The sequence below is a fragment of the Gasterosteus aculeatus genome, chromosome 7 (genome assembly GCF_964276395.1).
Source record: "Gasterosteus aculeatus chromosome 7, fGasAcu3.hap1.1, whole genome shotgun sequence".
NCBI lineage: Eukaryota > Metazoa > Chordata > Actinopteri > Perciformes > Gasterosteidae > Gasterosteus > Gasterosteus aculeatus.
In genome coordinates, this window is record NC_135694.1 from 15720552 (window position 1) to 15743144 (window position 22593).

Consider the following 22593-nt stretch of genomic DNA (forward strand, 5'->3'; position numbering starts at 1 on the left):
AGAGTGATAAGTGCTTGATCCTGATCAATAAGATGCACAGCCCTGTTGCCACTTGGAGAATCAATATTGTTTTATTTGGTGTTACAATAGGCTTGTCTGGTTGCAAATGAGGTCTTAGCCGCAGAGTTACTTTGGAAGTGGAGACCTTACCGTAGACTTCTGCCCCGGTCCACCTTAATAAATAGGCCAATAAGTGTCTGCACCGGTGACCTCTCCAGGCGGATGCCTGGGGGGGAGCTTCAGGAGAGATCCCCTAAGGAGAGAGTCATTATCTTCACATACAGACTGAGATCTGCAAGCAAAATGCTCACTGGCTATTTCAGTCAGCATAACGGTCTATTAGTGTTGAGTGATTTTATGGCATGGCTATAGTAAAGAGAAAGAGAGTCACCTTCTATCATTAGGACTAACTGCAGCAATTAAGGCCTCCCTAATATTAATGCCTTCCGACACAAGACAGTCTCAAACATAATGGAGCATATTGTCTCCATTAATCTGCCTTATATGTTTCTTAGATACAGAGGTGGGATGAGTTCATCTGGATTTAGAAAACACGAGGATTGAGCCTAATAGTCATGATGGAGCAAAGACTGGGATAGGAACAATGATTTATAGGATAGGAAGCCAAATTATGGATGGCGCTGTGCAGTTCAGATAATAGAGAAAGAGGTCTGGAATAGAAGGTCATTAATAGACTCTACAAATCTATTCACATTGTGTACCATGTCCATCCACCAGTTGAATCATAGATCATGCTAATGCTCTAGAAGATTTCACCTCACATTCATACTTGCTCCCCGCTGTTTAATTTGGGATAGTATCAGTTTCATCAGCTTACTGACACACTCTTACATGCAATGAGTTCAAAGGGGCTTTGTTTTATCTTTAGATTTTCCGAAAACTCCAATAAAGGACAAAAACACAAAACCCTTTTTCTGTGGGCGTCCCCTGAGAAAACATTACAAAAATGTTTCATCCTTCCTTGTGACCGATTCCCTTCGGGCATTACGGTGATATCGCAGCCACATGAATGGAACGGATGTGAGGTTACAGTGACCCTTGACCTTCAATGATTCAATTCAAATGATCAGGTCATCTGACTTTTTTTGCCAAATGTGAAGAATTTGCCTTCCTTAGACATTGTGTACCTAAAAGTGGGATGGACGTGAGGTCATGGTGGCCTTGACCTTTGCTGTTTGACCACCAGCAATTCATTTGGTTCAGCCTTTGGTGCAAGGAAATGTTTGTACTGGGTGTAATGAAAGTCCCTCATATGTTGCATTTACAAAAATGAGGCAGACAAAAGGACAGTATTTTGTCTATTTGTAGTAATTAACTACCATTGCACCTCCTACTTTATTGACCTCCAACGGCCTCCAGGTTTTTCATTCATAATGACAATGCGGGTGCAGTAATTTTGTTGGTCAAATGTTGATGCCTTCTGGGATTTCAGCTCAATATATATATATATATTGCTAAAATTACTAGCTTCCTTTCTTTGAGTTAGCCCTTTTCTCTCGCTTCCATTTTCCTTGTGATTTAGCTTCCAGAGTTAACCTGTGTGCAATCATCAACCTTGTGAATCTACATTTTACTTTCCGAGTCAGCCTTTGTGCTATAGCTACCACACTCAGGGTTAGCCTTGTGGTCTAGCTTCCTCTTCCTCTTTCCATGCTAGCTTCAACTTAATGAATCTTACTGTTATGAAGGTGCATTTGTGTCTTTATTAGGCAAACAAAAAAAACTCTTTTGAGATTTTTTGAGAAATTTCTTGCATCCCAAACAAAAATTGTAAGTAAATATATATATATATATATATATATATATATAAACTGAGAATAAATTATTAGATTATTTTTCTTATGAAATAGTTTCTATTGGTGATTCGACAGGACCCTCTGTGTCTGCATGTTGACAAAATTATTTTAAATGCAGCAGCACTTTACTTTGCTTTCATGTTGATAGTGTCGCAGTGTCTTTTATTAAATAACAATATGAAGGGCTGCTGTGTTGACAGGAACATGCGGCTCACCCTGTGTGACTCCCCTGTCACCGCTGTGGATTCCTTCCGTTTCCTGGGCTCCATCATCACCCAGGACCTCAAGTGGACATCAGCTCCATCAGCTCCATCACCAAGAAGGCTCAGCAGAGGTTGATCTTCCTGAGGCAGCTGAAGAAGGTCCACTTCTACACAGGCAAGCTGGTCCACTTCTACACGGCCATCATCGAGTCCATCCTCTGGTCCTCCATCACCGTCTGGTACGCTGCAGCCACAGCCAAGGACAAGGGCAGGCTGCAGCGTGTCATCCGCTCTGCAGAGAGGGTGATCGGCTGCAATCTGCCGTCCCTCCTGGACTTGTTCGATTCTAGGACCCTGAAGCGAGCTAGAAAGATTGCAGCCGACCCCTCTCACCCCGGGCAAAAGCTGTTTGTGCCCCTTCCATTTGGCAGGAGGCTCATCAAAAGAGCCCGGGTCCCCCACTGACTGACTCTGACATCCCACCGGTCACTCCCTTCACACTCCACATGTACATTCACTTGTCACTTTCTGTTCGCTGGTGCACTTTATTTTTTAACTTTTTAACTTTTTTAACTTTTATTTCTTTGTTTTTAAACTAACACAAATCCTTATATTCTAACCCATAGCATTGTATTTTATTATATTGCACTATGTCTGTCTGTCTGTCTTATCTGTCTTGTTGTCCATTGTCTAACTGTCTGCTGTTGTCAAATTCCTTGTATATCTGACATATTTTGGTAATAAATGTCTCCTGATTCCTGATGAAGCCCCACTTTCTACGTGTAGGGGCTTGGTTCTTTCCAACCGAGGTATAATTGTCGACACTAATCAGCTTTGTGGGATTGGGACACTACAGGTAACTTACCTGTGCCAGAACCAGATCTGCAGTAGATACTGGGTGTGCCATTCATACAGGACAAAATTGTAGTTAGTCAATAGAATTTAAATATTAGATGAATTTCTGAATATGCAATTAAAACTTGTGTATTCCTGGTGAGAAAACTGAATCATGAAATGCGTTCATTCATGAAATGAATCATGCGTTTAGTCTTCACATGAAGTCCAAAAAAAATCAACAAAACCGATTTGGTTAAATAAAGGCACAATTACTTAATAGTTGTGTAATTGTACTGCTGCCGGTAAAAAGCAGACTAATGACACAGTTAACTGGCTCATTGACATGAGTGCATGTTTCTGTTTGCACTGAGGATCTCTCCATCACCTCACTGTCCCTGCTGTTGTCCCTGAGGTTCTTCAGGTGTGGCCCTTGAAATCAGGGACAGAAGTTGTCGTGCAGCCTCCGTGGCCTCACGTGCATCGTACTGGAAAGGGATTTTAGATGTATGGACATGGTACAAGGACGTTACAGTGTACTGCACAGGCTGTATTGAAACAAATTAAGCTATTTGGTGGCGTGGGTGACAGTATCAATATAATGTTTTAGTGTAACCATTTAATCAAAAACAACAAGAAAATGATTAATAACTTTTGCCTCACTTTACTGTAACTACATGATGCCACTTAATTAAGCAGATCTATGCAGTTAGTAGTAAGTCCTAGGGACACTTAAACCTTACAGTAGAAACTCCTGGTTTGTTCAGCGGCCAAACTCAGATTGCAAACGTTTTTCAAAATACTTATAATTTTTACAGAGCAGACTTAAATGCCAGGTCTGTAATAGCTGACTAACATTCTCAGCTGTCATCTGCAAGTGTCTGTTTCCCTTATACGACAGTCAGATCCCTTCCATGTGACCTCTAGATTCAAACTCTTCCAGGTAAAAGGGAAACAAGGGGAATACTGCAGCTCAACCTTGACTGCGGCATCTTTTTGCCATCAACATCATCGGTCTGTAACTGCCGGCCCTCCTGTGTCCTACATTATCACCCGTACTCATACAATCAGATCAATAAGGGTGCACTTCAGGCTTCTCCACCCTTTAAAGATTTAAACCCCATGCTCTATATCCTCCCAGACTCCACCAACTTAATTACAGCAATGTGCCAGAACGCATTTGCCACCCTTGTAGTAAATGCTTTCCTTTCCCTCGCCATAATTCACCTGGATTTCACCTATGGGGCGCCATTTTGTCTCAACCAAACAGCAGTGCTAATAAGGCTCCATAGCTCTCTGTGATTATTATCAGTGACAGGCACGGTCAGGGACCGGCGGCTCTCCACTGCCCCCATGCACATCACATCCTGTAGCCCACTTGCCCCTGTGGCTCCTGGCCGACTCACCCTCTTGCCCCTTTGACACACACGGAGTACCGCATGGCCTTGTGGAGGGACAGATGGGGTTCAGGGGTTGGCTGGCTGCTGGTACCCACAGAACTGACTGCCGCAGCCGGGCCCTCCACGGCCCTCGGGCTGCTCTGTCTGTTCACCATTTTCCTTTAACCTTCATCTAGGAAACAATAAAACAAGAACAGAGAGGAGGAGGAGGAGGGGAAGAGAGGGTGTGAATTTTGGTGTGTTTGTGTGTGTGCGTGTGTGCGTGTGTGTGTGTGTGTGTGTGTGTGTGTGTGTGTGTGTGTGTGTGTGTGTGTGTGTGTGTGTGTGTGTGTGTGTGTGTGTGTGTGTGTGTGTGTGTGTGTGTGTTGCTGCTCTGAGTATCTGTGTGGGGCTGGAGATAGAGAGAGATGCTGTGGACATTTGACACATCTCCTTAAGCCAATGTCTACTTTATTATCCTTGGCAGTCCTTATTGGTTGCACTAATCAAGTGGAAGGCAGCGGCGCTGTGTTGGGGGCTAACACACTGCGTGTGACAAATATATTATTAACTGGAGGGAGACGGGCGACCTTGGCCGTGTCACCTGAGGACCCCGCCGGCGCTCGCTCTGCCAGCAGAAAACAACCTTCATATTAAATCCCTGCAGAGGTCAATAAACTAAATAATTCACAAAGGTTACATGCTTTGCGCTGAAATCTGCTGAAAGAGAGGGAGACAGAGAGAAAGAGAGCAAAGGAGGGAGGGGAGATAGCGAAATCTTTTGACTTGCGAGCAGCTGAACGAGAACCGGTGTCCTTGTCAGTGTAGTCTCTTCATTGGAGGGGCGTTTATGTGAACGTGTCAAAGCACAATGTAAATCCGGAATCTCTCTCTGTTTCCTTGCCGCTGCCACTCTTCCATCGATCCGTCACCCTGTGGCAGTGGTACAGACGGTGGGGAAGGTCAGTCTGCTCCCATAACACAGGAGCCCTTTTTGACACAGCAGCAGAAAACAGCTGTATTTATGACCACAACCTGGGTGATGATCCTATTTCTTTGAATTGAAAGGGAAGAAGGCTTTGTTTGGCCGCTGTATGATTTCCGGCTGAGGAAACGCCTGGTGTCGTGTCTATGTTTATGTGCATTGTAGAGTGATGGATGCCTTCTGTTCGTGATAGGTCAGACAGGGCTATTCTGGTGGGCAGGCGGCAGGCTTGTGCGACACAGATAAAGGTCTTGGTAAGAAAAATAAGGTTGCCAGGCTGGAACGGAGGACTGGGAAACGGGGGATGAATGGGGAACCCACTGAAAGAAAGCAGGAATGAGAATTTCCGCCACCCAGTTTCACGCTTCAGCTGACCAGTCAAGTTTAAAAAAGTGTATGTTTTTGTGTGGTCCTCCATGAAATCTCTAACTAATGACTCTCTATCTGACGTGCTGGCGGCAGCCGCGATGCCAGGAGGATGTCTCACAAGAAGGTATGGACACTCTACAGTGTGTAAAATAAATGTAGTCACTGCCCACACATTAATGCACATGTTTATACTACTTTATGGAAACTCTTGTTAATGCACAACTACTGCGATTACATTTCACTGGATTCTTACAATACATGATCACATATGAATAATTACATTGATTGGTTGAAACTAATTGAAACCTAACATTTGCAGGCATTTGGCAGCAAACTTCAGTAATTCAATATTCAGTGGAGAATTCAAGTAACAGGCCCTTTATTTTAATACGAACACAAGCCTGTCCATTTCAAACATAAATGAGCTCACATCGTTGGGGGACGGGTGGAGGGGGGGGTTTAAAAAGCGTCAAACATTTCACAGCTCAAAGAGTTTGCGGGGGATGTCTTTAATACGGCTGGTAGTATCTGCCTTTCCCGCGTCTTGCTCGTCTGCCTTTCAGGCCCGGCGGCAGATCAGACGCATCAGCGCCATCACGGCCTGTCACGGGAAACAATCGCGTCTTGAAATAACACAAACAGCCGCGTTCAAAGAACAGACATGAAAAGATGACGAGCACGTCAGGAATTCTGAATTACGTTTTTGTGCGAGCTGGTGTGTGTGGGTCGATGTGTCTGCAACATTGAGACAGATTGTTTTTGCACGGATGGAGAATAGAGGAGGAAAGGGTTTTACATCAGGAGCAGAAAAACGAGGGATTAAATGTGAATGCAGCTACTGTAGAAGAAAGACAAAGAGAGATGATCGGAACAGTGAGACAGGCGGGGGTGGGGTGGGGGTGGAGGGGGGTGGATGAGAAGGATAGACTTTAACTGTCTGAAGGACAAAGCTACTGACCCGCGGATCATTCAGAGGATTGCCTTTCAGTTTCAGAGCAAGGTCAGGCTGCTTATTTTACCTCAGTGTTTTCACTAATCTGCTTTTTGTGTGACACAAACAAACACACGCACGGACACGCGGCGCGGCACACACACGCAAACGCCGAGGCTGAGCCTTCCCGTACTGCCTGGAAATAATGACAGCCTATGTAGGCTTTGCTATCAATGAACATTAGACGAGCAGGCTTTGTGCCTACAGGAGTATCGCACTACCTCGGACCTGCCGTGAATTTCAATTGCCAGAAGGGGAGGGCCTTCAAAGACCGCACTTGTCAACGCTGCAATCCAATGTCTGTGAGACGTTTTCCCTCCGCTGATGATTCGGCCTTCAAATAAATAAAACACTGTAATCTTCATGTTTAAATCTGTTAGTTGGACATTTTGGCGTTGTGAGCTGAAGTCGGCCACGTTGACAGCTCCAACCGTGGTCGTCGGTTGGCAGCTCATTAGCAGTAGCCATACTACATTTATGTCAACATATGCACTGACAATCAGTGTCAGGGGGGGGGGGGAGGATGCTGGGAAGCTGAGGCGGTCCCGTGGGACGTACCGGTTGGCATTGAGCTCCTGGCGTAGAGCTCTGTCGTAACGCAACGACAGCGAGGAGTAATCGCCGGATTAGTCCCCCACTGTGGTTTCTGAAGGGTTGCTACGAAACGCAGAGGTCCAGAAATACTGCTTTGAGAGCAGAGTAATCTGCACCCGGTGAGCCCGTGGAGTGTCAGGACGTGCGTGTGCCGGTGCGTATGCGCGTACACGGGGGTTAAAGTGCCTCAGTGTGTTCCATGCTGATTTGTTAATGAACGGGCAGGGTCAATAAGATGTGAAGGGCCCCGTGGGAACGGCCCGTGGTGAATGGGTGGAGGAAGGACGAGGGCCCAGGGGCACGGAGCTGTGTTTTCAATGTCCTCACTCGCCGCCATCTGTGTGTGTGTGTGTGTGTGGGCGTATGAAGGACAGTAAGGTGGCTCTGTCCCTGATATCTGACCCATTAGCTCCGCCCTCGCTGTGTCCTCCCATTAAAGCCCCAGTCAAACAAAGCAGCTTGCCCAGTGTAAAACCAACAGCCAATACAGCAGCTTTGACTACAGATTATGTGGTGCTCTGCTGCTACAATGTCACACACACACACACACACATACATGTTCAGCAAACACTCACATGCCCACTGTGTCAGAAACTTGACTACAGAGTCGGACAGGTGGCGTGTTTTGGAAAGTTTCCGAAGCTGTTGGACAGAAATTTGTCAAAGCGTAAATGCGCGACTCCTCATGCTTGTTAAAGGCTCTGCTCGAATGAGGCCCGTACACCGCAAGGTGAAAGAGTAATCGGGTCCCACCAAACGCTACATGTGGGAGAGACCAGCAGTGGTGGCTGAAAGGCCGCGATACAGCTCGGCCTCTGATCCCTCACACGCACTCTTGGACACACAAACATGATTAAAGTACCAGTAATAGTGGGTCATTATGAGCAAACAAATCTAAATGAATAGGTGCCTTTTGTGTGTGGCAAGTGGGTGGTAGTAGAAGACCCATGATAGCACGCGGGGGAGGGAGGGAGGGATAGAGAGGAGCAGCAGGGAGCAGTAAAAAAAACATTGCATGTTGTGTTGGCAGGCGTTCCAGTCAAATCCCTTGACGGCTCAGGGTTTTTTCTCCTGACGCCCCGCCCTTGCCATCTGATATTCAAATGTGAAAAGGGAACTGGAGGAGAAGACCACCCGCGGAATCGGCGGGGATTAGTCAAAGAGCACCAACTAGGTCAACAAGATGCGGGGCCGGCGCGTGTTCGGGAGGGGGGACGCAAGGCAACTCAGCCACGCAACAGTCGACCTACTCTTTCGTTCCCGTTCACACGCGTGAACTGCGTGTCTCTCTCTCTTTCTCTCTCTCTCTCTCAAACACACACGCTAACACAGCACTGGAGACTGCCGCGCTTTACACGGTGACCTGGTTTTTTTCCTCCTACTTTGACAGTTATCCAAAAACCACTTCAAAATTCCTCTTGATTTTTCTGTTTCAGAGCAAGCGGCTGTGGGTTAAGCATCCGATATGAGGACAGGCGTAGGGAGATGTAAACATTCCCACTGCTGTCAGCAGCCTCGCCGTTGAGTCCCTGGCAGAACGTTTGCTTCGCCGGGCAAAAAAAAGACTGATGAAATGAAGTTTTAATACATGAGGATTTATTTTTTCCGCGCAAAATAGTCCCCTCTAAACTTTTCGACGTTGTGTGCGTTCAGGTCACGTGGAATGTTCAGCGACAGTCCTACTTTAACAAACGTGCTCCAGGCAGGTTGGCATCAAAGACTTTTTGTCTTTTTTTGAAACCATAGGTGTTTATTGTCCCGGAGTAGGTGCCAAATGGCAATGGGAAAGCGGACACCATCTCTATTGTGAGGTCTACCATCATGATATCCATCCGCAGGGCCGGTGTGGATCCTTTTCAGTCAGATCCCTGGCTCACCAGAGAAACTCAACACGGGACGGGCTGCGCTAACTAACACTGACATACCTACACTGTGAGCCTAACATCAACTGTCTGAGCGTCCCTCGGCGTCCCATGGTGACCTCAGTCAAACAAAATGGGGCTCTTTCTGCAGCACTTTTCCTGAACTTAAATAACTCAGAGTGCAAGCTGACTATGAGTCTGATGAGAGGAAAATGTGATGGTGTGAGACGGGGTCATCACACTGAATCAGTAGCTTGGCAGACCTTTCCTGACTGTGGCAGCTGTGGCTTTTTCCTCTCTTAGCTCGGGAATTATCTATCTTGTCTATCAGACATGGTTTCATCTCCCCGACACACGTCAAGGACAAAAGTGGAATATTTACCGAGATGACCGAGATGGCTGTTTAGCATGTCTGCAATAATCCAGTCATAATCACTCCCTTGTGTTTATTTTGAACAGAGGTCACGCATTTTCTGTCTGCGTTCACAGTTTGTTGCGCCAATAAGGACAGGTTTGCTCGTTAATGAGTAACCCGCTCATCACAAAGGCCGGCGACGAGTCCGTGGTGAGTGATGTCACATTCGCGGCAATGTTCCAGAGTTTGACCTTGTCAGAACTGGTTGGAAAAGTACATGTGGGTTGTTCCTTTGTTTACTTTGTTGAATTAAACAACGTGGCCCCCGCGGGGTTTCATTCAAACAAAAGCTGTCGAAAAATCCAAATTGTCTCGATGCAGCGTCACATGCTTGCAGTGGAACCCCCCGCCCCCACACACCTCCCCCGCCACACAGCTGTATACGTGGGGAATGTCACAACCTTCCCATACTCATTCCAGTTCAAAGGTCGCAGCGTGGTGTGACTTCCACCGGTCCCTCCCACTGCAGCTCGCACCTGCCTCCTCCCCAAGAGGGCCTTCCTTCCCTCTAAAAACCTTGGGAGTCACAGCGGTTAAAATTGGGGAGTATAGGTCGAAGGTCAGAAGGGTTAATGTCTGCTGACGCTCCAGCCCCCTCCCTCTGAGACTATCAGGCGTCTAATTCAAAGCTCTCCTCCGTCTGACGCCACCGAGGGGTCTGACCTTTGCCGACGCATTCATGTGTTTTCCCTCTGTTTTCTTTCTCCTTTACAGTTAAAAGCATGCAGCTTACTACAGTATACGTTTACAGAGGTCAGATCCCTCTATTCCTGGAAGAAGGGCGCAAATCAAATTAAAATTTAAATGATAATCTTGCCCAGTGGCCTTCTGCCGACATGGACGCCGGGTCTCAGATGAGCTGACTGTATCACAGCAGGCTATTACACACAGAGATATCTAATCTGTTGCATCGTTTTTAAGTATTTGTCATCATTTTTAGTATTTTGAAGTTGCTTCAAAAAAAACCTTTGTTTTAATTAATGAGCCATAGAGTGCTAAGTTGTTTGATGCAGGAACAATGTTCCACATGACCAGAAGCCTTTTACTAAGAAAAACACCTGAAATTATAAATGGTCATTTTCACTGTACTGCTGTTAGTTATTTTACACCAGGACTGTTAATTTTGTTAACAAGATTGTAAAAAGTCTGTATTGTTAAACAACAAAGCCTGTTTTCATAATGGCAGTTAAATGCCTGTTGACTTTCCCTTTTTTTCTCTTTTTCCTCCAGTCCTTTTGTCAGCAGCCACACACTGAAACCACTGTTAACATCCGTAACCAGCGGGTTAAGAACCGCATACATAAATACAAATCCCGACACAGTGTTTTCAAACACGGCCTCAGACTTCTTTTTGTCAGCCACAATCTGTCTGTATACTTGAGGTCAAAGGACAGTTTCCTGAAGCACACTTCTGTGAAACGCTCCTGGGGGCAAAGTTCAACATGTTCTGGTTGGGGGAAGGAATGAATGAGAGGATATTGTATCTCCATTTATGTGGCATTCAGGGGTCAGAGTTCAAAGATGAAAGGTCGCTCCAGTTCAAAAGGCTACGAGGCGAGATGGCCTCCAAAATGCTGAGCCGGTCCGCCCGGCTGAGGTCAGGCTGATCAACAAAAACAGCGTGCACTCGTGGTGCAATCAGACTATGGCGATAAACAGCAGCTAACATCAACTTTTCATGAATGGCACTTTGGCGAGTAGTTTGATCAGACTTTCAACTGCTGTCGCAATCAAAATGCAAATTGCAGGTAACACCTGCTGTGAAGAACAGCCCTGTAAAAGGAAACTATCCAATTTACCTGACTGACATGTTACGTGCTGCCTCTGCTTATACTACTGGCAATGAACTGGATTACTGTTTAAGCACCACGCTGGGGATGCAGCCGGTTAGGAGGCACAGTATCCAACTGGCTGAGTGCAAGCGGCCAATAACGCAGCGTGATGTGATAGAGCAGCGCAGTGGGAGGGGGGGAAGACCCCCCCCCCCCCCTCCCACTCCCTCCATCTTGAAAAAAGGAAACAGATACAGGGATGGGAAGAAGTAGGTTATGTTGTTGTGTTCTCGATTCATGAGAACGCTGATGTTCCCTGGGTCCTTAGAGACATTTTGTTCAAGGCCATGTTGAGCCGAGCGATTGCAGGCCAGTGGACCTGATAGCACTGATTAGCATAAGATGCCAGAGAAGAAGGACAGTTGTCAGACCTTCAAGCTTTTCATCTGCTCTTCCACAAGTGACACCCTGCTTCACACGTTTGCAGCAAACGTTCACACCTGGGGACTGCCTCTGTGCCTAGTTCAAGGGCACCTGCAGGGCGATGGCTCTGTTTTCACTTTCTTTGGTCACTGTGGTGCTGGAGAGACGTTGTAAATCCCCGGTGCTGTAGCAGATACATTCTTTGATCTGTCATAGTCTGGACCTCATCCAGACAGAGGCCCGATGAGTCGCTGAGGAGAGGCTGAAAGGTTGGTTGGGGCCGCTTCTTACTTAATTCCTCATTTGGCCGTTTTATTAATCTACTGTTGTTCTGAGGAGGTTATGAATTATTATGTGGTCCCCATCAAGGCTTTTGGTTTCAGGCTGCCTTTTTATTTGTATTTGACTGTTTATTATAAAACTAAACAAGAGGGACTGTGTACAAAGGTTCTAACGCTCTACAATTGTGGTTTAGGTAGTCTCTCCATCATGAATAAATATATTATATACATTAAATATATACATTTTTTTCTGGAATATTTATTTCTCTATTTATTTTTATTTTTTCTATTTATTTTTTCTCTATTTATTTGATAATTCAGTATCAGACCACCACAAAGTTAGGAGACTTATGACATGATAAATCACCTGATCAAAACAGACGCAGTTGAAGCCGGCATATTTCAATCTTTAGTCTGAACTATGCGCCAAGTTTCCTAAATTTACCATAATGCAACTTAATAGCCTCTTTCCTTTTAACATTCCCTGCCAAAATGCTCACCATCATCATCATTGCTCACCGGTACGTAGCAGTTAGAGGAAGCTATTAGCGGATATGGAATATAATGTTAACATCTATGACTTTGATAGTGTACAATCGCTAAGAATCAAAGTGTTTTTATTTCATGTCTACGTAGGAGTCTACAACGTTGGACTGAGATTTTTCTAAAGTAGCCCAGGAGCGAGAGACTAAACACTGGCTGTTTTTACACACCTTAATATTCTCCTACATGCTTATGAATCTGCAGTAACCTGTAAAAGATGTTGCTGCCATCTCTCATCTGACATCCGTTGCTCCTGAGGTTATTGCACTTTGGATGTCGTGTGAGTGAGCAGAGCGACGTTACCACGATATACACAGTGGCTCACGTTACCTGAGTGAATGAAGGTATTTGGTTGGTTACAATCTGCAACCAGAGCTCTATGTGCCCTTAAGCAGAACTAACTGCTCCTTCGAGACAGTTTCAAATATCGAACTGTATGTGTGTAACTGGTGGAGTGCTCTTTCAGTTATTCTGTAAACCCCTGAACTGACCTGAGTCCATGTCATGCTGATATTTACTGTGAAACCCTTTTTGGCGATGTTATGTTTCATCAAAAATGTGGTAAAATATAGAATACTGCTCATGCTGTTAAAGCTGCTAGTGCCACCGTTTCTAGTGGTGATCATTTTACTGTTGACTTTTTCACAAACACTGACAGTAATGACCCTGGTAATAAACAAGTATTACTTCATCAAACATCAGATAATTCTGTTAAAATTACAGTACAAGTACAAATACCAACTAACTGAACATAAACAATAATAAAGAGTAATTTGCCCTATTGCTCCAGCTATTATTGTTGTTATTTTTATTTTTATTATAGTTATCATAAGTATTAGTGTTATTGTGATATTGCCATTGACGTAAAATATTGCTACTGCTATTATTTCTTATTAGCAATTCACTATAATAATTCACTGTTATTATTGTATATTATTATTATTATTATAACCACTGCTATCATATTTCTAATTATGTTTATATTCTTCTATATTTTACTTTAATTGTAAATTCAACATGTTATATTTCGTGCATTTGTTGTCTCCAATGCTATGCACCACCCGCAATGTCAAATTCATTGTATGTCTAACATACTGGCAACAAATGTTCCTGATCCCTTGTTATTATTATTAGTATTGTTGTTATTGTTATACTGCTATTATTATTGTTATTATTAGAGCATTTGTGTCAATATTGTTATGGGATATTATCCCTTTACTATTGCTATTATTTATGTTGTTATTAAGAGTATTGTTGTGATCGGTATTGTGGGATATTATCCTTTTACTAATGCTATCATTATTGTTGTTATTATTAGAGCATTTTTGTCATTATGATCGGTGTTATGGGATATTATCCTTTTACTATTGCGATCCTTTATGTTGTTATTATATTACTGCTGTGATTATGATCAGTGGTGTTGCTGCTATTATTCCGATGCTGGCGGTGTGATGGTGACTGCGTGCAGTGGGACGTGGGGGCAGCAGCAGATCGTGGGCTTGTTCCTTTAAGGGTGGTGTCAGCGGCAGCAGAGGAGGAGGAGTGTGGCTGTCTCCGCTCACTTGTCCTCAGCGAGGGGACTCCGAGAATAAACAATTCCCACAGAAGAGTTACACGCTACACGCATCGGCCTCGCTCGCAGTCGCAGCACCCACCCACACAACCACGCACCCACACACACACACACACAAAACACAAAGGCATCTTTTTGGACTAACATTTTTGTTTTTTAAAAGCCTGCCTCGCCATCTTTGTTCCGCCGCCTGAAGTGTGAAGACGGACGCGACCGTTTTTCATTGGATTGTCCTCCTCCTGTCGACCAGGGCGATGCGCGTCTCCGGCTGAGTGCGGGGCGGACAACGCAGGTAGGCGCTCCTGGCGTGCTAACAAATACACGCGCTGCGAAATGTGGACGATAACCATTAGCTCGTCGGAATGGGGGGGGTGGTGGTGGTGGTGCGGGGGGGGAGTAATGACACACGCGATGTCCAGGACTGTGTTGGCGTGTTTTTTCGGGGCTCGCGAGCCGCTGTTAGCGTGTCGTACGGCGGCTCACAGCCGCAGACGGAGCGCGCGCGCGCACACACGAGCGGAGACCGGGTCTGTCCGCGCGCGGCGCTCCCGGTGTAGCCGCCGGGCAGCGTCCGTGTCGGGCCTACGGCACCGGTATCCGCCCGTGTGGATACACAGCCGAGGGAATGAACGGCGGTGCGTACGGAGCGACCGTAGCGCCCTGCTGCTTCTGCGAGTGTATTAATAGGCTTGTGTCACTATGGCCGCCTGATGAATGCCGGTGAATGGTCAACGACACCCCGCGGGGCCCAACCGTGTCATGATGTCACGTTGACGGTAGTACAGTTCATCTCACACCCGGTCAGCGCGCGGAGTGGGGCCGGCACCACCAAGGCTCCTTATAAAGTACATAAAAACATAACGAACAGAACGTCAAGGCCGTGAGTCTAGTTCTATGCTGAGCTTGGGTCATGCATGTGAAATGTGAGGTGTTATATATTATATACATATAATCTCATTTTGACATATATGTGCCGTGGATATATTAGGTTGCCTGATGCACAGACCCAAAGTTCACTTTGGGTTTTTTGTTGTACATTGTTTTCATGTCTTAAAGAGTCTTACATTTGCCTCGAGTACATTTATATTCCCTATGCGGTGGCATTTTCTGTTCCAGTCCCACTGGGAGGGGGGGTGACAATGACGCTGCTGCTCGTACAGTAAATACAGTGTAGGCAAAAGTAGTTCCTATTATGAATCCGCTATGCGTTGGTCTGTCCAAAATGTTGTATTTTTAATGCACCATAAACAGCCGTGATCTGGATTCATGGCTTCTGAATGATGCTCATTTTTTTGCATTGCTGCCACAATCCCAGAAACTGTGCTGGTGGTGTGTAACCCCTGGAAGGTCCATTCAGAACTTTGGAAGGATATGAGAGCAAAATGCAGTTGGTCTGTTGCAGCCTGTCAACATCACTGCACCATCATGTCAGAATTCAAAATACTGTTGATGTGTTTTTTTTGCAGTAACTACCAGAGAGCGGTTATTCTTTTGAATGACCTTTTGCGTAGGTGTTCATTTTTCCAGAAATGTCCTATTGCTTCATTACTTTGGATCGGCGCTGAGGCAAAAGGTCAGGGGCTGAGGTTTGCCGCAAGTTACAGGAAAGAGGGCAGAGAACTTCAGTTCATGTTCCAAAAGGGCAATTTACTGAGCTCTCCGGCAGCAAACCTGTTTGGATGTCGTAATGGGAGGATGAGGAAAAACAAAAAGCGCTCTGTTCGCTGCTACACTTTCCCAGAGCTGCTGTAACTTCAGACCCGACAATCTAAAAGTACGGTGGAGGGAAGTCAAACTTCTTCTAAAGCCTTCTAAATGCTGCCTGTGTCTGGAGGTCGGCCTTTTAGCCCTTCTTTTGTTGAGCATTTAAGCCGCTTAATTATTTGACCTGAACTTACGAAAGATGTTCAAGGTAGTTCAGCGTGTCCTCTTTTGCCACAGATAACTCAAACCTGCACATGTATAGGCCGGCTTCTTGAAGTAGCACTTTTGACGAGAACTGGTGTGCGTGTCTGACCAGTAACTCAAGAGGAGCCTCTGTGCAGGCCGCCGCTCCATCGGATTGGGCCGTCTGCTATGGTCCAGGGAGCTGCTGCTGCTGCGGAGTGATGTGCACTAGCCTGCAACAGAACCACAGGACATTCAAATGGAAGAATGCAAATGATGGGGAGGCTGCTGAGCAGTCACAAGTTTGGCTTCTTCTCATCCGCCGCCCCTCATGACGGCAGATCCTATCTAAACTAAACGCTGCCGCTGCAGCTTTTGCACATCTTTTGTGTTATATTCGATGGTATGTTTCATTAGGGCATTAAAAAGAAGTGGGTGAGTGCGTGTTGCCACTTTCCTCTCCCTATTTGACGTAATGTTTTTTTTTTATTATCCAGGATGAGGCCACAGACACAGGAGTACCTGCACAGGCACTTATCTCCACTAGCAGCCTCTGTAGCCACACTACCACTTTGCCAGCTCAAAGCCCCGTCGACTGTAAACATGTCAGGCACACAATAGCACGAGACACGCACATGGCTGACAAAGCTCTGGGTGGCATCTCGATTTCGCACACCGAAAAAACCTAATGTGCAGCCTACCAGAACAAGTGTCATGCATTTACTGCGGGTTTTTATATTTATTATAGACCTGGGAGCTGCCCAGCACTTTTGTTATTGGCCATCGAACACTGTTCAAGGGCACTTTGACAGTGGATGCTGAGGAGGAGAAGCGTTTCACATCTACTTACTTTGGCACCAAGGAGGATTCAAACCGAAGACCACGAGCTAATTTCTCTAATTGTTTCAGGATATAATGTAAGTGGGGAGTGTTTATTAAGCCAAATGTATTGTTCTCTTTTATTTTACTTGTTCAATTGATAGGAGATCTCAGGGCTGCTGCTGGTATTGGGATGAGATTTAAACCGTGGCAGTTAAGTAGTTCAGTCCAAACTCGGACTAAGACATTTATCTTTAATTGATGACACAAAGACCCGATATGAGATTAGTGAAGGATGCTTGATCAAAGGGTTTGAAAGGATCGTTTTTCAGTATTGACTCCTCTCTGGGCCTCCAGCTCTTCCTCGCTGCTTATCTCACACAAGGGTATTACACACCAGTGTTGGACACGCAACAGGGTCAGGTTGCATAACATTTGAATGGGAAATGTCTTGGAATGGACCTGACGAGGCAGAGGAGAAAACGCTAAGCCTTGAGTACAGTGTAAACGGACTGATGTAGCAACGGAATAGGAAATGAATATTAAGTCAGTCATTAGCTTGATTATTCTTTATTGACATCACAATTAATTTAGCACGGGTATTCATTGATTTCTGGAATAACATGTTTGTATGGCACATTCACATTTAAATCAACAGAATATTGCTTCCACTTTCACGTTTTGATACGTTACATCTTCTTCCTACCCAGAATTTAGTTCATTTTCAGCCGACTGGCAAAGAAAGCAATATTCAGTATCCTACGATAGTTACTAATTCAGTAAAGGTTTAGAGTAAGTTTGCAGCTGAATGCTGGACAACATTGAGATTGCTGCTAGTGACGGAGCTTTCTAATTGATATTGTCATTGATAAGGTTTGTGGGAGGTCAAAAACACGCCATGGTGATCAACCTTTGATTAGTTGTGCAGCCCTCATGAATATACTACGCTGGAGCTCCACGGTGCTCATGTTCCACTAGGAAGACAAGTCTATGGAGAAACTTGCTCTTTACTGATGATTTATGTTTTCTTTTTCTGAATATTTTGCCACTACAATACTTACAGAGAGTGGTGTGTGTTAGCCTCCCTTTCTTTTAGGAAGGCCTCTCATCGCGGCGCTATTTCATTCGGAGCTCCTGTTGGTGCTTCTATCACAAACGGATGGCAGCCAAAGTCAATGAGCCTCATTTTGATGACGAGGCAGGAACCGCTAAATGCGTCTTCGCTGCCGGTGCTCTTGGGCGCTGTAATGACGAAGTGCTCGAGAGAAAGAAAGATGGGACGCCTCAACTGCAGCGTCAGAGAGAGACACCAGCCAGAGCTCATCTGTTGAATGGCCCCGCTCTCCTAACCCTTCCTCCCACCTCACCTCCAACTCTCCGCCCCTCAACCTTGGCGAAATGACAAGGCCCCTCAATTATCCCCATCGATTGATCTCCGCTGATTGAGAGAGAGAGGGAGAGCGCGCAGGCCTCCCGGGTGACCTGAGAGAAGCAGACTGTCTTTGCTGGGCTGGTGTGAAACTCAGCCCCTCCCTGTCTGCCTCTCTCGCTGCCCCCGGGGCCGTGGAGGTGCAGCAGGAAGGTATCCTCCACGTTTGGGCTGAGCGTGCTTGTCGGGATGCTGCAGTCAGACGGAGGGGGAAGGTCTCTGCTTATGACACAAGCAGGCCAATGCCAGCAGGCTTCGCCGAGTGTGTGGGAGGGTCAAAGCCATGTTCATCCCCCTGTGGACACGGGATGACACTGAGGAGCATGTTGGTGACAAAGTGTGATGTTGATCTGGATTTTCCGTCGGGCCTCGCTCAAACCAGGCTGCTCCTAACGGGACCCCCCGCCCTCAACCCCCCTCCCCCCCCCCACGCGCGCTATCCGTGTGTCAATGCGTGTGTCCCTGACATGGCCTTAGAGGCCTGGAACACTGGGTCACAAAGTCCTGGGAGTGAGGCCGGCTGTTACTCAACTGTTTCTTATTTTAACCAGGTTATGTGGCGGCAGTGCAGGGGAGAAGCGGGGGCTAAGTGAAAATGCCACTCATTCCTGAAGAGTCCCTGGCCTCGTCAAGGTTAGTGGCTTGTCTTTGTAAGTTGAGGGATTGATGCATGAGCCTGTCTGGCGCTGAATTCAAAGTCCAAAGCTGTGACAGGCAGCAGCTCCCTCCCTCCCTCTTTGCAGGCTATCACAGGGCCCCGTCCTTCCCAACTTCTTAGCAGTCTGTCCTTTCGGGAACCTTGAGCAGCCCAGGCAAGGACGCAGTGTCGGGTGCAGTAAGCCTGTGCAGAGGGGGAGGCTTTACGTAACGCTCTGCTTTAAACACGGGTGTATGACTTCCCTGACATGGAGCAGTGCGGTGCAGCACCGCTCGGCTCGCTGGCACCCCTCCCACCCCACCCGGGGCCCTCCTGGGCAAGGAGGGGGCAGAGAGAGCCCTGCAACTTAATTATATCCTTTTCTTTTTAAAAGCTTTCGTTTGAAATTAAATTCTCCTAGGCAATTAACTAAAGAGGAGTCTTCAGAATTTATGAATGAATGATGGATGTATTGCACGGGTTGACAGGGGGAGGGAGGGCGGGAGGAGCAGGCGACGCATATGCAGAATGAATTTATTCTTTTTGCAAAATCGGTGGTTTGTGGGAATTACTCGTTAAACTTTGTACCTGAGACCTGCTCTCTCACTACACCTGGAATTTAGCTCATGTCGCACCATTCCGACGCCAGTAGTAGTTGTTTTTTTCCCATTTTTTGGCGCTGCAAGATGGGTGGAAAACAAAAGGAGCCTCATTCATTCAGACCCACATCCGATAGAAGCTGGATGTTACACGATAAGTGGAGATACTTTTTGGCTACTGGTGATGAGCTGTGTGGTTGCTGGGCAACAAGGGACCTGTGCTGGTGGCCGGGTGGAGAGTCGGAGCAGTGTGCAGCACGATGGTTTCTATTGGAGAAATGTTGCTCAATCCCTCTTGAAATACCTCATTCTGTGTTACTCTGAGCACACCGTTTATCCAAAAGATCAGCCTGCTAAGGTGCAGAATGACCATCCTTGTACTGGCTTACAGAAGACTCATTGCACCTTCAATGAAAATCTTTGAACAACACCACCAAGCGTGGACCCCAAACATTCGGCACAACGGCAATACCACTCTTTCCCTGAGTGGCTTCTGGAATTTCCCCAAATGCAGTTTCCTTTTGTCAAACGGTCAGGGAGGTGGTGAAGCTGGGTAAACAGGCCATGAAGGCCGTAGCTCGGGAAGCTCAGGAGTGCAGCTTCCTCATAACCGCGCTGGGAGACCAGCGGCAGAGAGGCGATTTGGGAGGAGCGGATGACTCCGGGCAGCCGTGTGACCTACTACTTTGGGAAAATGGACTGGTGACTAGAAGATTGCTGGCTCATACTCCTGCTCACCCTCTGCCCTTGAGCAAAAGCAATTAACCTGGATTCCTCTAGTAAATATCCAGCTGCAGCAATGGAGGGAGATGTGCAAGAGTGATAATCGCGTAAGTGACTTTGAATAAAAGTGTCCACTAAGCAGGAAGATTAATACGGCTTATAGAATCATAGCTTGTGTTTCCAAGTTAGCAAGGACTGCCGTACATGTAGAGGAGTGCACTCCCCCCCTCCGTCTCACCTCTTCTTGTGCACTCTCACCCACACTCCTCTTCCTTTCCTGTGGCATTAAGGCGGGAGTATGACCTTGACCCGATTGCAGAGGAGGCTTTTTAAGCAACTCTCCAGAAGGAGATCCAATCATGTGACACCCTTCACCCACGCCTCACCCCCCGATCCTCCCTCCTGACCTTCTATGTCCACAAAAACGAGGGAGGCGGAGACCCTGGCAGGCTGTCCTTCAATGGGGTTGGTCCCCCCCCCCGACCACCCCCCTTCTTCCAAGGTCAAAAGAGGTCAAGGTCGCGCCTTGGAAGAGCAGATTTCCGTGCCTAAATTTCAGAATGACCAGAGTCTGCCCCCCCCCCCTCTCTAACTGGGCTGTTGATACCGTCTCAGCTCTCAATCACTGATACCAGCATGTGTGCGGGAAAGGTGGTCTCATGTCCATAGTGATTCATGTCCTGAGTGAGCTGGCTGCTAGGATTTGTGTTGTTGCAGTTGCCTTAAGCCCCCCCACACGCACACCCACACACACAGCCCCCACACAGCTGCCCCGCAGTTTAAACGCGGCTCAACGCGTCTCGCCACAGAGTATTTTTATGTGCAACTACGGTAACATTTCCTCCCCCCTGGATATGTTTAGCATATGGCTGAGTAAATCGGGATAGCCCACTTTGTTAGAGTCTTTGGACATGCGGGTCAGAGTGTACACTGCTGTTTCTATACACTACAGCACTGAACTGGACCATCGAGGGGAGGCACAGTTGTCCTACAGGCACAACATGTCATCTAGGCCTCCGATTAAATAAAGAAAATGCAGTGTGACATTTTTACAATGATGTGATTCTTGAAATTTTAATAAACACATTAAAGGTAAGAGCAGAATGATGCTGTGTTATGTACTGTAAAGAATTTAAATAATTGTTTGAAATTGTGTACAACTCACAACCAGTGCAAATACTGTAGTTGGTAAGCTTGTAAGAAAGTTGATCTGATCATTTGTTAAGGCATGCCCTGATATGACCGTATTACAGTGCCTGACAGGAGAGCTGGCACTAAGGGTCTCTAGGCAACCACACAAGAATCATTTCCAGCCTTCTTTTCTATACTCCGTGGAGAAAAATGTCAGGGATTCTCAACCGCTGTGACGTTTTTAGAAAACAGGCCGAGACTTGAATAAAGCCACCCTGCCATCAGTCTGTCAGGATGGACACAATAAGTGATTCAGATGCAGTGAATTCAGGAGGTAGTTGCACCGCTTCCCATTTCAGTCCGTAACTTTCTTAGAAAGAAAAGACTCAAAAAAATATTCTGGTGCAATATTTGAAGCACCGTTGGTAGAATTTGCAGCTTCTTGTTCTATGGCAAGACAAGCTTTGCTGACGTGGATTTTGCAAATCTTCTTACTTTCCTTTCCTTTCAAATCTATTGCACATTTTAAACTGAACATTTTGAGAGCCTGCTTAAGAAAAAGTGAGTGCACACTTGTCTCCATCCACTACCATCCTGCACTTACAGGATAAGGAGTTGGCTTTAGAAGGTAAGCAGTAGGTGGGGTCCATCCTCCGGTTGGAGATCCGTCATCCAATGGTGGGAAGAAGAGGGAAGTAATGATGTAAACAACAGCAGTCGTGTCTAAATGACTCCAAAACAAAGTAGAAAGCTGGATGTAAATATAACATGGTGGTTGGTTTAATTTGTTAACGTGAGGAAGGTTACTTTAGGTGAAAGTTAGACTGGAGTGACGAGGAAGCTGATATAATCTACCTTTTCTACCTCAGTGGAGCAGAATCTCATCTCAGCCAAGCGTAAAATAAATTTTGTTGTGCCCTCTGTGCCGGAACACACTCGTCCGTTCTGTCTTCTTTTACAAATATTGACATTTTTCTCCGGTTCTCTTTTAGACTTTTTCTTGAATGGCCTCAGCGTGAACCAATCTCCAAATGGTTAGTGCAGGGCCCTCCCCTGTGGCCCCCAGCACTTCATGAGCTGCCTTGATTGTGTTCAGACAGTTGTCTTGTTCAACGTAACTTAAATAAAGGGGATCGCCTGCTGGGACTTGACATTTAAAATCAGAGAGACCTTTGCTGCCCACCCAAATACACCTTAAGCGCCCACACACACACACAAAGCAGCCTGAGGAACCTTTAGCTTTAGAAGTTTGGATTTCCAGCAAATCCGAGCTCGTCTCGTGTCAAAAGAAAGCGGCGAGGCACGGGTGTCGCTAACGTACCCGTCA

The 22593-nt window shown here is 46.3% G+C and overlaps 1 protein-coding gene across 2 annotated transcripts in view; it reads left to right on the forward strand.

Annotated features, from left to right (window-relative positions):
• The first annotated feature begins 13922 nt into the window (after positions 1 to 13922).
• The window catches only part of nrip1b (nuclear receptor interacting protein 1b), a 35659-nt gene continuing 26988 nt past the window's right edge, over positions 13923 to 22593 (forward strand). Inside the window, exons 1-2 of one of the 2 annotated variants that reach the window (XM_040181290.2) lie at positions 13984 to 14333; positions 18728 to 18809. The gene's annotated coding sequence lies outside the window, so the exon portion shown is untranslated. Of the gene's footprint in view, positions 14334 to 18727; positions 18810 to 22593 lie in introns of both variants that reach the window. The other variant, XM_040181289.2, reaches the window with a different exon arrangement.